At 39.6% G+C, this 14,298-nt stretch overlaps 1 protein-coding gene across 8 annotated transcripts in view; it reads left to right on the top strand.

Annotated features, from left to right (window-relative positions):
• The window catches only part of DAAM2 (dishevelled associated activator of morphogenesis 2), a 202,678-nt gene that overhangs the window by 29,678 nt on the left and 158,702 nt on the right, over positions 1-14,298 (top strand). The window contains exon 2 of one of the 8 annotated variants that reach the window (XM_085576093.1): positions 439-528. The exons of 6 other annotated variants lie outside the window; for them this stretch is intronic. The gene's annotated coding sequence lies outside the window, so the exon portion shown is untranslated. One more of the 8 variants, XM_085576094.1, reaches the window with a different exon arrangement.

The raw sequence follows: 14,298 nt of genomic DNA, 5'->3' as shown, positions 1-14,298 counted from the left end.
CCACCTGTATTTATACTAAATTAAAGAAGTGGAGCTTCCTTGAATAGCTTTTCTCATTAGAGACCATTAATCCTTTTACCTGCTGTAGCATGCTGGCTATGCTATAAATTCTGTGACTGCCATTGCAGCACTTGTCTACTACTTGATTACACTGACAGTAACTCTGCTAAGTGAGTTTAGCCAGAGCAAGACTCATGACTACTCGACAAATTACTGTCTGCTTGATTGCTAATATAATTTTCATCTCATTTTTTTCACAGAGCTTCAGGTTAATTAATCTTTGAGCATCTTATAATGGTTTACATGATGAAGCTTACTGCAAAATCCTTTTGCTCAGAATATTTCCAGTGTTATGAAGTGCTGGACGTTACCACAGGTTATGGAGGCTTGTTGGGGCTCTCACAGCTGTGGTGAATCTAGCCTTGTTCTTTGTTGCAGGTAAAGCCTCTTTCTGCTCTATATAACCGAACCAGGATTCCAACTGAAAATCCCAATTTCATATCAAAGTCTGACTGTGCTGGTAACATGGTAACTTCCTTCAATAAGAGATTTGGTAGTTTTTTATACTGAACAGTGATAGGTGTGGTTTTATTTGTCTGTCTCTGCTTTAGTGCTTGGAATGCCACATTTTCCATTACACATGGGACAAGTTTATCTGTGTAAGTGGAGACCTCTCAAGATGTTGTCCTGTGCAAGATCAAAACATGTTAACTTGCACAGAATATGAAGGAAAGTAAATAAGATTTAATAGCTCTGAAGGTGGATGTGGAAAGGAATTAATGAAGGAATGTGTTCCCCAAAGAATATTTTCAGTGAAGTAGATACCTCTATGTAGCTAGTCCTGACTATCCCAGGAGACTACGTCAGATCTGTCAATACTCATGTGGATAAGGATCCTCCAAAGAATTAATTTACTTTCATCTTCACATAGGTACATCTGTCATTTCATGTCTGAGACAATTGATGACTGAGTTTTTCCTTTTATTGTATGTAATTCCAAAGTTCTTTTCTTCTTCACCAGAATAATCAGAATCCTTGAAAACTTAATTCTCTCTTTAAGCTTGATATATTGTTGAGAGTATTATTTCTTAAATGTGAAAAATAATGATCAAGAGGTCTTTAAAAAAATTTTAGGCACTCTACCACTTTAATTATCTTTCAAAAACATGGCAGTGACCTAATGTATCATTAAATTATCACATTTAAATACTGCATTGACTTTGCCAGCCAGTAAATCAAGCACTGGCAAAATCCCTTTTGTTCTTTTTGCTACACCCTGAAACCTGTGAAATAATGTTCTGAGCATTTGACAAAAGTATGTATCAAGTTGATGTGTTTTGTAGCATGAAATGAGAAAAAGGGGTAGGAATTTTTTTAGCTTTCTAGGGACCAAATAAGGTACTGCTGAGATGTCTTCCTCTTCCTTTTTCATAAATTCAGGAGACCATGGATTGTAAAGGTTCCATATGAGAAGAAAAAAAACAAGGTGGCAGCTGTCAGTGATGTTATTTAGTAAGGGCTGCACTTCTCAGTGCCTTCATTGGAAATAATAAATTTTATACTCAGGGCTGTTTTTTTACCATCTTGTCAAATTTGGGGAGGGAAAGGGGTGGGGTGTGGCATGGAACTGATTCACACTGCAGCTTCTGACTTTTGAAATGGAGTTCTGAAGTCATCTGCATCACTTTTAGTTTCCTGCTGTCCCACATTGTTCCATTTGAGAAATGTGGCATGATGAGAAAGGTGTATGGGCAGAAGGAGCATCAAACAATGAAATCTCATTTGTGCCATATTGTGTATAATGTAATATCCAGGGCCAGCAGGAAGGCTAATGGCTCTCCTTGCAACTGCCCTTCCCAGTTCTTTTCACTTGGCCTTCCCTTTTTTTCTCACCTGGGTGTTTTGTCATTTAGCCAATAAGATGTGTTGTGTGTGCCTAGCTCTGCAGCCTCTGGGTGTGTATCAAGTACCTGTAACTTTACCTACATCTCTTTATTAACTGGCATTACCATATTCTTCTGTTTATTTTGAAATCCATGGAAAATACATGAAGAAACACTGTAATTTTATTTCTCCAAGAGAATCTTTTCCAGCAGCTGATGAAATCCAAGCTCAGATGAAAAACTCTTGTGTTATCATTTGCAGTTAATTAAAAAATAAATGCCAAATCCCTTACAGCAGTGGGTTTATAAATACTGTTTGTTTGTGTGCATGTATGTGCATGCTCACGCCAGTGCTTTACTCTCATTTGCCTTTGACATCACACTGGAAATTATTATATTCTTTTAGGTTTAGGACTTGATGCAGGGACACAGAGGTGGATGAAGGAGTTTATTTATTTTAGTACATCTTACAGTAGCTGAAACAGGCCCAAAATAAAGTAAAAGCTTTATTGTTTGCCTTAAGATGGCAACATTTTTGTTGTCCTTTTTTTTTTTTTTTTTTCCCTAACAAAACATGCTAAAGGCTCAATTTTTATCTTTTGGTAGGCAAGCAAAATATTTTTTCTGGCAATTTGATACTTTATTAAAATGAAGGCTTACTTGATTAAATGTGCCAAATTTGTGTGTTCTAAAAGGCAGGAAGCTGGGTTTGCTGGAATAGAAAGGTGCACTGACAGCTAGGGCTGAACTACCTCTTGGCACCCTCTCTGTCTATTAAGTGCAGATCCCAGTAAACTGAAGGATTATTATCTTCAAAAAATCTTGGACAGCCTCACTGGTGAGTTAGATTTATTTTTGCTTTCCTTTTAAGAAGGTAAAATTAATTTCTTTTGGGTGAAAGCTGTTAAACTGACAGATTTGGAAGACTGCAGTCTCTTTGTTCAGTCAGAGAATAAGTGATGCCTTGAGCCATGGCTGAGTCACCTTCCCCAGTGCTGCTCTCTAGTTGTGTGTTTTGGGTCAGTCAATGGATCAAACCTGACATTTAGCATCTTTCTGTTCAATTTTTATTTATTTTTTTTTTCGCCAGCATTGTCAGATTCCTGACAGTGAGCTGACTATTTAGATTTTGAGATGCCTTCATCCTGAATCTCATTAGGTTTTGCCAACAGAAGTCCTCATGGATCTTTTTGTTTCAAGTGACAAACTTGCTTGCTTATCAGGACAGCCTTGATCAATTAATTTTACATGAGCAGTAATCAAATGGGAATGGTTTTTGGTCATCATCCAGAACAGATTCAGCCTAGTGACCTGGTAGAAGGACATATTGTATTCCATTACCAGCCCTGTGAATCATTACATCTCCCAACTGATTGTGGTTTTTCAGTGCTGCACTGGTGTTACACAAGCCTTGTGTTTTTAGGCTCTGTGTTCTTTTCCTGATTCAGAGGCCCTTTGGAAAGTTTCATGAGGGCTTTTGCATTAAGGTCATCTAGAAATCAAAGCCTCTGAACTACAGATGGTTTCTTTCAGGGTGGGACAGAGGGACTGTGTGTGACAATGGCATAGGGTTTGGTGTAATACCTGCAGTGATGTGTAATAACTGTAGTGTGGACTAAACCTTTTGCAGGAGATTGTATTTTTGAAAAAAGAGATACTGTTTTTAAATATTATACAAACTTGATATTTTTATGTTTGTATGTATGTCTGCTGCCCCTTTTCCATGCGATTTAAACAATGACTGTCTTTTAATCATATTCTCTAGGAAAAAAATAAATTTCTGTCTATGGAGAACTTGATCATAAAATATATATTTGTACTGGAAGCTGTTTTTCACTCTTTGTGCTGGTTATTTTTTAATGGCACACTACTCAGGTTATAGAGTGAAACTTGGCCAGGTAGTTCCAACTTCCTGTTTCTTGTTCACTTCCCTAAAAGTTCTTTCATCGTCTAATACTATAAGCATTTTGGTTGGAAGTTCTTCAGGAATTTATTTATGTTGAAAAACCTTTTCTTTTTTCCCTTTTTTTTCTCACTTAAGAAAATACCCAAGAACAAACAAGGACTTCTAGTGACATTATGTTTTAAGCAATAATGTTATGCTTTTGCCAATCATCCAATGTCATGTTTAAGGTGGCTGACTAGTAGGTGAAATTAAAATGGAAAAATGAAAACATACTCTAGACAAGCTGTTTTTTCCTGTTTTCATTTACCTTTTCAATGCAGCTTAATTAGGTGGAGGGAATTAAACTACTACGGTGCTTCAACTTTGAGCACAATAGGGACAAGAGGAAAGTGGCTGTGAAAATTTGGAGACTTATGCTCATGCTTGCTACTTTGATTTCATGTCCCAAGGCCCAGTCAATCAAAATAGCTCAGAGAGAAATTTTCAATTTCTCAGCTTGACAACAAAATGACATGAATAGTCAAGCATCTAAAGCAAAATTCTTTAGGAAAAGATATCATCCTGTACCTCAGAAATATTTGCACTCTCTTGGAAGTCTTGTCTCTCATCTTTACTCAGTGATTAACAGAAATTTTTTCATATTTCAGAAGAATTTGCTAATCTGCACAGGGTGCTGTAAAGTGTCTTAATAAAAAACATAACTTAAAGTTCAGTCTTTAAGTTATGGCTTTTATTTTTCCTTTCTTTTCTTCCTTCCATATTTAATTTACAAACCTCTTTGACATCAAAAATCTAGACCAACAGGGGAACAGTGCAACATTTTCAGCCCTCAGAATTTCTTGTGGGACAGCAGTCATGGGGAGCTGGTGCATTACCAAATACATCTGCATTAATAATTTATATTCTGCTTTTTCTTTTTTTTTTTTTTCAAATGTGAGAGGTCAGATATGGTAAACAGTGTTGATGTGTGTGGACAGGGTTAGATAGCTACTGCTGTACAACAGTATGTAATAAATGATGTGTATTTAAGAGTATATATGCTGATGAATAATGGATATATGCAGGTATAAGAGTGATCATTACTTTGTAGTTGTACAGTTTGAACGGCCTGAGGTGCATTTGATTCTACACATGGCTGCATGTGTGGAAGGAATATACATGAAGTTATCATGCTACTGGCTTTATTGAGCCCCTTATCCCAGTGTCTGAAACTGTGATTTGTTATGCTCTGATGTGATCTGAAATAGAACCACAGCTCACTGTAGTGGGTTCTTTCAATCCCCTGGGAATGTGTGTCTGGCTTAAATGCATGGAACTGAAATGTGTAATACAGAGCTGCAGCTTATCATGGAACTGAAATGTGAAATACTGTGCTGCAGCTTATAGATCAACACTGGCTCCATTTGTGGGAATGAATGAATGCCTCATGTTTGATGTGCTACAGGAGAGTTCACAGATGATTTCTAATGTTACAGTGCTATATTTTTCATGCTTTTTCAGCTTCATGGGTTTAGCATTTTCCTGTGTGTAGAATAGGGTGGTATTATCCTGGGCTTTTCAATACAGAAATAGAATTTGATTTCTCACTGCTGGCTCTTTTTAGTGCTTTCAGGAACTTCTTTCCAGCAAAACTTTGGTCAAGTCTGAAAAAGATAGATGATCATTTCTATAGACACATTTCTCAGCTATGACTTCTTTGTTTTGCTTGAATTCTTCCTGCATTATTTTCTTTGTTAATTTTCTCACTTACTTACCTCTTTTTACAGTTCCTTTGACAGCTTTAATCCCTTGATGCAGGTCAATGAAGAATAAGTTCTAACAATTTAGCCAACTGATGACATGGTAGGTGGGAAGGTTCATCTCCATCCTGCTCCTTGCAGGTGATCATAGATATCATGGAACTTTATTCCCGCTTCCCTTATGACCCAAATTTTTACCTGAAAATACATAAGTACATAAAGGTGAATAAATGTCACTCAAAAAAACTTCCATAAATTTGCTTAATAAAGAAAGCAGACTCACCCTTATTCTAGCTGCCCTGCCAATATTCCATTTTTAATGTACCTTATCTCTAGTTTTTATTTATTTGTCTATCCTGTCTTGGCTCAGCAGAGGATGAGGTGTGCAAGGCTGAAAGAGACCTCCTGAGTCATGGAGTACACTATTTCTGTAATTGCAGGAAATTATATTGCAGGATTTTCTTAGTTAATTTATCAATCTCTGTCTCAAATGGCTTTTGCTCATGTTGCTTCCTATTGGGAAGCCATTCAAGAGCCTCACTCCTCTGGTGTTTATAAATCTGCTTCTAATTTCCAAACGAAACTTGTTCATAACCCGTTCATGCCCATTTGGTTTTATGCCAACACTGCTCTCTAACTTTTATAGTTCCTCCCTTTTTTTATAATCCTCCTGTGATCTAAGAGGATTCTTGTCTTTCTCTCCTGTTTTTTCCTAAAATTGTGCATCTTTTCATTATGTTCTTCATCATCAGTGTCATTGTGTCTTGGTTTGCTAAATCCTTTGGGCTTGAGAGCTTTTTTAGCCTGTCCAGTCAGTTCTCAGACAGAAGCAGGAAAAGGTGGCTGCTTGCATTTTATAGACAGTATGTGTAACTTTTCATTACCTCTGGGTGCAGGATGGTGAGATGGGAAGAGGGAGAAAGTGGCTTGTGTGTTTCTCCATCTGTAAAAAGCTTTAACTGGGGACTTTGTGAAAAATTATTTCAGTTTGAGGATCTGGTGCCTGGGATAGGTGAAGACATATTGATCCAGTTCTTTTAATCCAGTCCAGCTCTCCCATTGTTCTATAAAAACCTGCTTGAAATGAGCAGCTGATAAAACCTCTGGAGGGGATGCAGCTCACAAATGAATTTTGGAGGGCAACTTTCCAGCTGTTTCCTCAGAAAGAATGCAGCAAGCAGCTCCCAGAGCCCCAGACAAATGCCTGGGATCTTTGTTCTTCAGAGTGCATGGAGAGTCCCTGAGAAGAGCTGAGAGGCTGATGGAGAGATGAAGCCAAAGGCCCTCAGTGGGAACCTCCTGCTGTCAGAATCCCACGCTAAGCTGCACTCGAGGGCAGGCAAGGAGGGAAATCGAAAGCTGGGCAAGGTTTGCTGTGACCTCAGTATATTCCCATGCAGCTTCCCTCTCTGGGCAGTACTTGATGGCATCATTTACAAAAGATTCTTCAAATGCCCTTAAACTCAGTAGAAAAAACAGTACAGTCCATTCAGTGTGCTGCTCTGTACTATCCTCACCACGATGCCACTGATCTTAAAGCAATATGACTTAGAATGAATGTCTCCTACAAGCCAGCTTTTTATTTAGCAGATTGTATCAAAATCAAGACTTTTTGCAGGGGAGGACCAGTCTCAGGCAAGATGTCTGAAGTTTACTGGGAAACTTTGGTGCAGCAGGACAAAAGACTCGGACAAGAGAAAGGCAAAACAAAAGGTCTGGCTCCAGTACCACAGCACATGGAAGACAGTAGGTAGGCAGAGCAGGTAGTGTGAGAGTAGTGGGACTTCTGTTCAGATTTATCATCTTAAGGAGACTGTAGTGGCTCGGAGGGCTTTTGAAATTGTTGTCTGTGTTTTTCTGTGTCAATTGAGTTTTTTTTCTTTGATTACCAAATAAATATTTTTCATTGGCATTTTTTCATTAATTTTTCCAAGAGCAAGTTTTCAAATATGCCTTCTTTTATTGTCTCTGCTGCTTCTGTAGCTGAGAGGTATACACACATAGCTTGCTGTGTCCTGCACTCCTTGTATTGCCCCACTGCTGGGATTTTACCAACTACAATAACTCTGGAATCCTTCTAAGTAGGCACACAGTTTGTGGTGATTGGGTGTGGGGCTGCAGCCAACCTCATCCCCAGTGGGCTCAGCTGTGAGCAGCAGGTGAGCAGCACTGACAGCAATGAGCCATGGAGTGCCCAGGGCACTGACCAACCACCAAAGGGAACAGAGGGCACACAGGTGCAGTGCATCAACATCAGGGTATAAAAGGCTGGGCTAAAGAGTAAGGGCAGACACTTGCAGCCTTCTTAAGTGATGTTCCTCTGTATGGGCAGATGCCTGAAGCCTTCTGATGAGGTATGGTGTTACTCTGTATGGATGAATGTTAAAGCCTTCTCAAACTGTGTGGTGGTACTCTGTGTATTGTGGCTGTCTATGCTGTGACACTCCTGGAATGATGTTCCTGGGACTGGTGCAAAAGAATATTTGGGGCTTCTTTCCTGATCACTAATTCAAAAAAATTACTGTTCCTTTTCTCCAACAGATTTATTTAAATAGTCTTAACAATTCATCACATGAGGTGCTTATGCTTTGATGACCATAATTAGATACATTTAAAATTGACTTTGATTGTATTTAAAGAAGCAGAACCATTGTCTTTCTTTTTTTTATCTATCCTAATGAACTTCAGCAGGAAGAAGCTAAGTTTACAGGTGAAGAATTCTCTAATCAGTGCTAGCATAGAATGAGTAGAGCTAGCTGCAGATGCCCTGTACCTTTTCAGAGCACAGCATTTAGTTGTACAAAAAGGCTTGTAGTCACTAACTGATTATTTGTTAGTTTATAAATAGGAATGGTAATGATTGGCCCTGTCTGCAAGAAATTAGTCTGTTTGAAAATATTTCAGTTTTTTAGCTCATATATCCTTACTCTTTGATTGTGCTTTGTGATAGTCTCCCAAGATGAAGAAGTGACATTAATTGTACTACACATACACCTCTAATCTCTCATTGGAAATATGTGACAGAACTGGGAGAGGATACCTCCCAGATAAGAGGTTATGATCCCTGTGTTATCCAGGCACTCCTTCTCCCATGGAGGTAAGACAAGTTTTGTGCAGCTCCAGTGGCTCAGTTCAGGAGGCACAGTGAGGGTTCTGAGCCCTGTGGGCAGGCAATAGATGCTGAAGGAGTTCTCAGGACACTAAAGAAGAGAAGGGTGATTATGCTGTTGATGCTTGGTCAGTGCTTGCAAGGACTTAGGAGGCTGAAGCTCAGCCATACACCAAAATGTGGCTTCCAGAGGCCTCTAATCAAATATTAATAAACAGTCCCTCACTCTTCCCTCTTTTTGGCTCCTTACTTGTTGCACAGAAATGGAAGAAGAGAGTCATGAGTCTGAGTTCTTTTTAGAGCTCTTCAGTCAGGATTAGTTGTACTTTCTCAGTCTGTAATCCTGGGGAGAAGGTTCATACAGGACAGGCAGAGCCAGAAATAAATTTACTTTTAAAAGGCCATGTAATGTCCCTAGAAGGAAACAAATGGCTGCATTCAGTTTATAGGAATGACAAAATACTTAGCTATTACCTTCCACCTGTCAACACCCTCCTGGTAAATGTGATACTGAATACATTTAACAGATTCAAGCTCAGAGGGCCTGATGATGAACGTTCCTGCTGTGTTTTCTTTAATTTCTTAGTAAGTGTATACATTTGTGATACAGAGTACTGTGCATGGCACTGTAAACTTTGCTTGCAAATGCAGCTCAGTTGTTTGTCTAAATCTTGCAATTGCCATTCAGCCATAGAGCCAAGGCAAATGACCAAACCAATTCATTTCCAATGGATCATTTTGAGGAAGAAACAGGCTGGGCACTGAGACCTTCTCTGTAGTGACCAGTGCCAGGACCTGAGGGATGGCATGAAGTTGTGCCAGGGGAGTTTAGGTTGGATATCAGGACAAAGTTCTTCCCCTAGAAGAATGGCTGTGACCTGGAACAGGCTCCCCAGGGAAGTGACCACAGCACCAAACCTGTCAGAGCTCCAGAAGCATTTGGGCAACACCCTCAGGCACATGGTGTGACTCTTAGGGTGTCCTGTGCACGGGCAGGTGTTGGACTCAGTGATCCTGGTGGGTCCCTTCCAACTAAGGATATGATATGATTTTAGGAAAAGATGTGTGGAAGGTTTGGCTTTCAGTATGTGAGCAGTGTGTAAGCATATAGCAGCATTAATGGTGCTGAGTCTCTTTTGAAAAGTAATGCAACAGTTTTGCTTTGATATGAGGAAGAATAGATAGCATGATCTTAGCAGAAAATAAATGCTTTTTAATTAAAGAGGTCCTCATATAATGAAAGCATTTTGTTGTATTTATTTTTTTTTTTACCATCTAGCACTTCATATATAACCTGGATGTAGCCTGAACAACAACCTCATATTTTGTTTTAAAATATAAGCATCTCCATTTATCAAATCAAGATACAGAGCTTTGAGTTGCAAAGCTAGTTAAATTGTCAAAAGAGAGTATTATGAAGGTTTCATTACTAAACAGGCTTTCAATTACAATATTATTTTTAGTAGCACTGTTTTTAGACTAGTTTGGGGATTTTTTGGCTCTTTGGTATTAGCAACCTGAGATTTCATTTCCAGGTGATTTTTGTCCTGGTGTTCAGTGGGAAAATTTTTCATTCTGAGTAAGGACCTTCTGCTAAATGTTTTTGCTCATGCCCTTTTTATCTTTCCCCATTGTGTGTTTGAGATATATTCATGGGAGCTTTGTGCACAGCTGACTTCATGGTCACTTCTGGTGCTTCCTGGTGACAACACCAAAGGCCTTTAATGTTTGTAAAAGGCTGGGTTGCCCTTGACTTATGGATGGCAGCCAATGCCAAGTATGGAGTCAAAATGGCCACACCTGTTATCAGGTGTGCAAGTAGGAAAAATCTTGTGGTAGATCTTATGCAGGACTATATTTAATGTGTGCTATATAAAGATTATGCTTCTGAAACACAATTTAATTTCAAGTTACATGAGAAATAGGCTGGATCTTTTTATGGTGGCTAAGCAGAGCTGGCTGTCAAACAAAGCTGGCCCAAATCTGGCTCTACTGATATGGTTTTGAGCTTTGTTCAGACTATTTGTTATGCAGGACATAAGTTTAGCTGTTTCAAAATTATCTCCTTGATCAATTATGTGAGTATATGCTGGGGTGACCCTGGTTGCAGGCCAAGTGCCCACCACATCTGCTCTGTCACTCTCCTCAGCTGGCCATGGGGGAGAAAATATAATGAAAGGCTTGTGGATTGAGATAAAGTCAGGGACAGATAACTCACCAATTACCATCATGGGCAAAGCAGACTCAAGTTAGAGAAATTACCTTAATTATTACAAATCAAATCAGAGTAGGATAATGAGAAATAAAACCAAACCTTAAAAATACCTCCCTCTCATCCTTCTCTTCTTGAACTTTAATCCAAGTTTGTGTGCATAGGGTGGTATTCATCACACACTGTCTCTGCTGTTCCGTCCTCCTTAGGGGAAGGACTCCTCTCACACTTATCCCCTGCTCCCATGTGGGGTCTCACATGTGGGGGACAGTTCTTCATGAACTTCTCCAGTGTGGGCTGCTGGTGGTCTGCTCCAGCATGGATCCTGTGTGGGGCCATAGGTCCTGCCAGCAAACTGCTCCAGTGTGTGCTTCTCTCTCCATGGGCCTCCAGGTCCTGCCAGGATCCTCTTCCAGCATGGGCTTCCTATGGGGTCACAGTCTTCTCTGGGCAGCCACCTGCTCTGGCATGGGGTCTGCCACAGGTTGCAGGCAGATATTTACTTCACCATGAACCTCCACAGGTGGCAGTGGATTTCTGCTCCCCCATGGACTGCCATGGGCTACAGAGGCACACAGCTGCCTCACCATGTCTGCACCACTACAGGGGAATCTCTGATCCTACACCTGAAGCACTTTGGTGTCTTCGTTGCTGTTTCTTGGGCATATCCTCATTCCTCACTCCAGCTGAAGTGCTGTTTCACAGTTTTTATTCCCCTCTCCAATATGTTGTGCAAGAGCCATGACCAACACAGCTGATGGGCTCAGCCTAGGTCAGCACTGGGTCTGCCTTGGAGCCAGCTGGCATTGGCTCCATCAGACACAGAGGAAGCTTCTGGCACCTCCTGTGAGAAGCTGCCACTGTACTGACACATCCCTGCCAGTGCTACCAAAATTTTGCCACACAAACCCAATAGAGTCTAACGTTCAGACCTTGTTTTTGCTTGAAAATATTTATACAAGGAACCTCTTGCTATATGTGCTTCATGTGGAAGACAGAGATGAGGAATATATGTAGACAGAACTGTTAGTTTATGAAAATGGCTTTAACCTGATCACTGATTCTGATTCTTCTTGTGTAGTAGGAATTTTGGTCTTCTGGGAATGAATGTGTCGTTTCAAGACTGCAGATGGGTACAATTTCCTTAATTGAGTTTTCTCACAATGAGCATGTAGTTCTTCCTCTGATCTTCTTTTACTCATTACCAAGTCTTAATTTGTAGAGTTTCTTTTTTAAGTGGTTTTAAATGAAGCTCAGCTTTCCTGAGGCAAACTTCAGTGACGCTTTCTGGGCACTGTTTACTGGGTCTTTTCTTTATCAACACTAACTGTGCCCTGCCCAACCTGTCTGAACACAGTCTAGTTCCGGTTCTATAAGCAGAGAAGTGAAAATTGATGACTTTACCCTTTTTTTAAATAAGTAAATATCTCTAAGTGGCATCTACAGACCCAACCTAAAAAAAAACCCAAAACTTTCTTATCCCAATTCCTTTGAACAACCCAAAAGCAGGTCTTCTTTCTTCTCTCATTTTTAGATTCAGAAGTCATTATAATTTAATTAGGAACATGTTCTCTCTTATGCAGACAGAGATAATGATTAGTAACTGATGGTACTCCAGTCTACCTTTCCAATGGAACTTGCAGGAGAATCTATGCACTACTGCACTCTTTATTCTTCAAGAGAATAGCAGAGGGCCTTGGGACTCCTGCCTTGCTGATTCTATATTTGGCTTTGGGACAAGGTAGGAAGGAATATAGTTCACTGGTAGGTCAGAGGATGGGTTACTTGGATTTCTGGTTCATTAAGTATATCTTTTGGGTTTGTTGGTGTGGTGTGGAATAGCAGTATGTGATTGTGAAGACTGACTCGCTGCCCAACTTTGAATCATCTGTCTATTCTGGGTGGGATCCAGACCTCATCAGAGTTGGTGCCTGCACTCTTACTTTGCCTTCTCTTGAAAGTCTATTTTGTCACAGTCCATGAGATTGATTTCTCTATAATCATATTTTTGGGGCCGATTTTTTAATCGTATTTGCCCTGTGTGTCGCAGATGCATGTGGCATTTTCCAAAAATTAACACTCTGTTATCTCTGAGTCTCTTCTTTCTATCCCTGCAAGCGTTGGTAGCTGTAAATTGGTTGACTCCACTGAATCAGAGAGTTTTTAGGATGACAGAAATATAATACAGCAATAAAAGATGTGAATTAGTTGGAAAGCTCCCTTCCTAATTAAAAGAGATGAAATTCATCTCTCACATTCTTTTGTGTGAATGTAAGATTCTTTGTTTAGGTTAGAAGATTCAAATTGTTCCATGAAAGCTTTCTCTCCTCCTCACTATGTGCACATGCACATATACACTCACAAGGATACATGGCCTCTGGACAGTTCATGTGCAATTACCTCAGCTCTTCAAATCATGCTGTACAGGAATGTTTTTCTCCTACCTTTTTTCAGTATCAACTGTCAACTTACCTAGAACTTAGGTGTCTGAGTTGTCCAAAATAAAAATTCAGGGTACTTAAAATATACTCCTTGTTTTTATCCAGAAAATCTCAATATTATTTTTCCTCCACTTTTGTGTGGTTGTTGTTATTTTTTTTTTTTTTTTTTTTACATCTGTCACATTGATGGAATTGATACATGGAGTACGGAGAAGTGATCTACGCAGACTTTTCACATCTTTGTTGTCTTCATATATTCCCATGGACTTAAGCTTCATTTGAAGGATCCTCACCTTCTCTGTTGTTTCCAAAAATCTTGAACTAAATTTTTTCCTTTTCATGTTGCAGATACTGTCTTGCTTCTATGATATTTTTGTATTGAGCTACACTCTGCTGAAGCTTCACAGGCATCAGATTCCTTGCCAAGTAGTGAGAGAAGGGTTTTTGAGAGCTCTGGCTCTGAACAGTACCACAGCCTTTCCAGATTACAGGGCCTGCCTGAATTTTACAGCCTTAAAATTCATATTCATCTCCTGTAGTTTTTTTTCCATGGACTGTTATCTCCTGAGCTCCATATTTATCTGGGCCTGAATGACTGTCTGTCATTGCCTCATGGTTTTTCTTCTGTCTCATTCTTTCCTTTCAGCTCTCTGCTCTTTTGAGGGGTTGTCTTTCTACTGAACTTGAACAGCTACTGGTTTTGCTTATCCATGTTTAATGTTCTGATGTAGACCTCTTGAAATATTTGTCCTCTCAGATTTTTTTGGCTCTTGTTACTTTTCCATTATCACCTTTCTTCCTTTTCTTCTGCATTTGACATTTTTCCCAGATTATGCTTTTCTCTGTGCATTCAGGCCTTCTATCTCAACCTTCCATGCAGAGGAATAGTATAAATGGTATAGGTTTGCCAGAAGCTTTTCTTCCCCAGGAAGAAAATAACCCTTCACATGTCACCTTTTGAGACAATCTAAGACAGTCTGTGATAAAATAGCTGAGAAATATCACTGC

This window comes from Lonchura striata, chromosome 3 (genome assembly GCF_050655825.1).
Source record: "Lonchura striata isolate lonStrDom1 chromosome 3, ASM5065582v1, whole genome shotgun sequence".
NCBI lineage: Eukaryota > Metazoa > Chordata > Aves > Passeriformes > Estrildidae > Lonchura > Lonchura striata.
The sequence above is the reverse complement of the archived record's forward strand: the minus strand, read 5'-3'. Positions and strand labels throughout refer to the sequence as shown.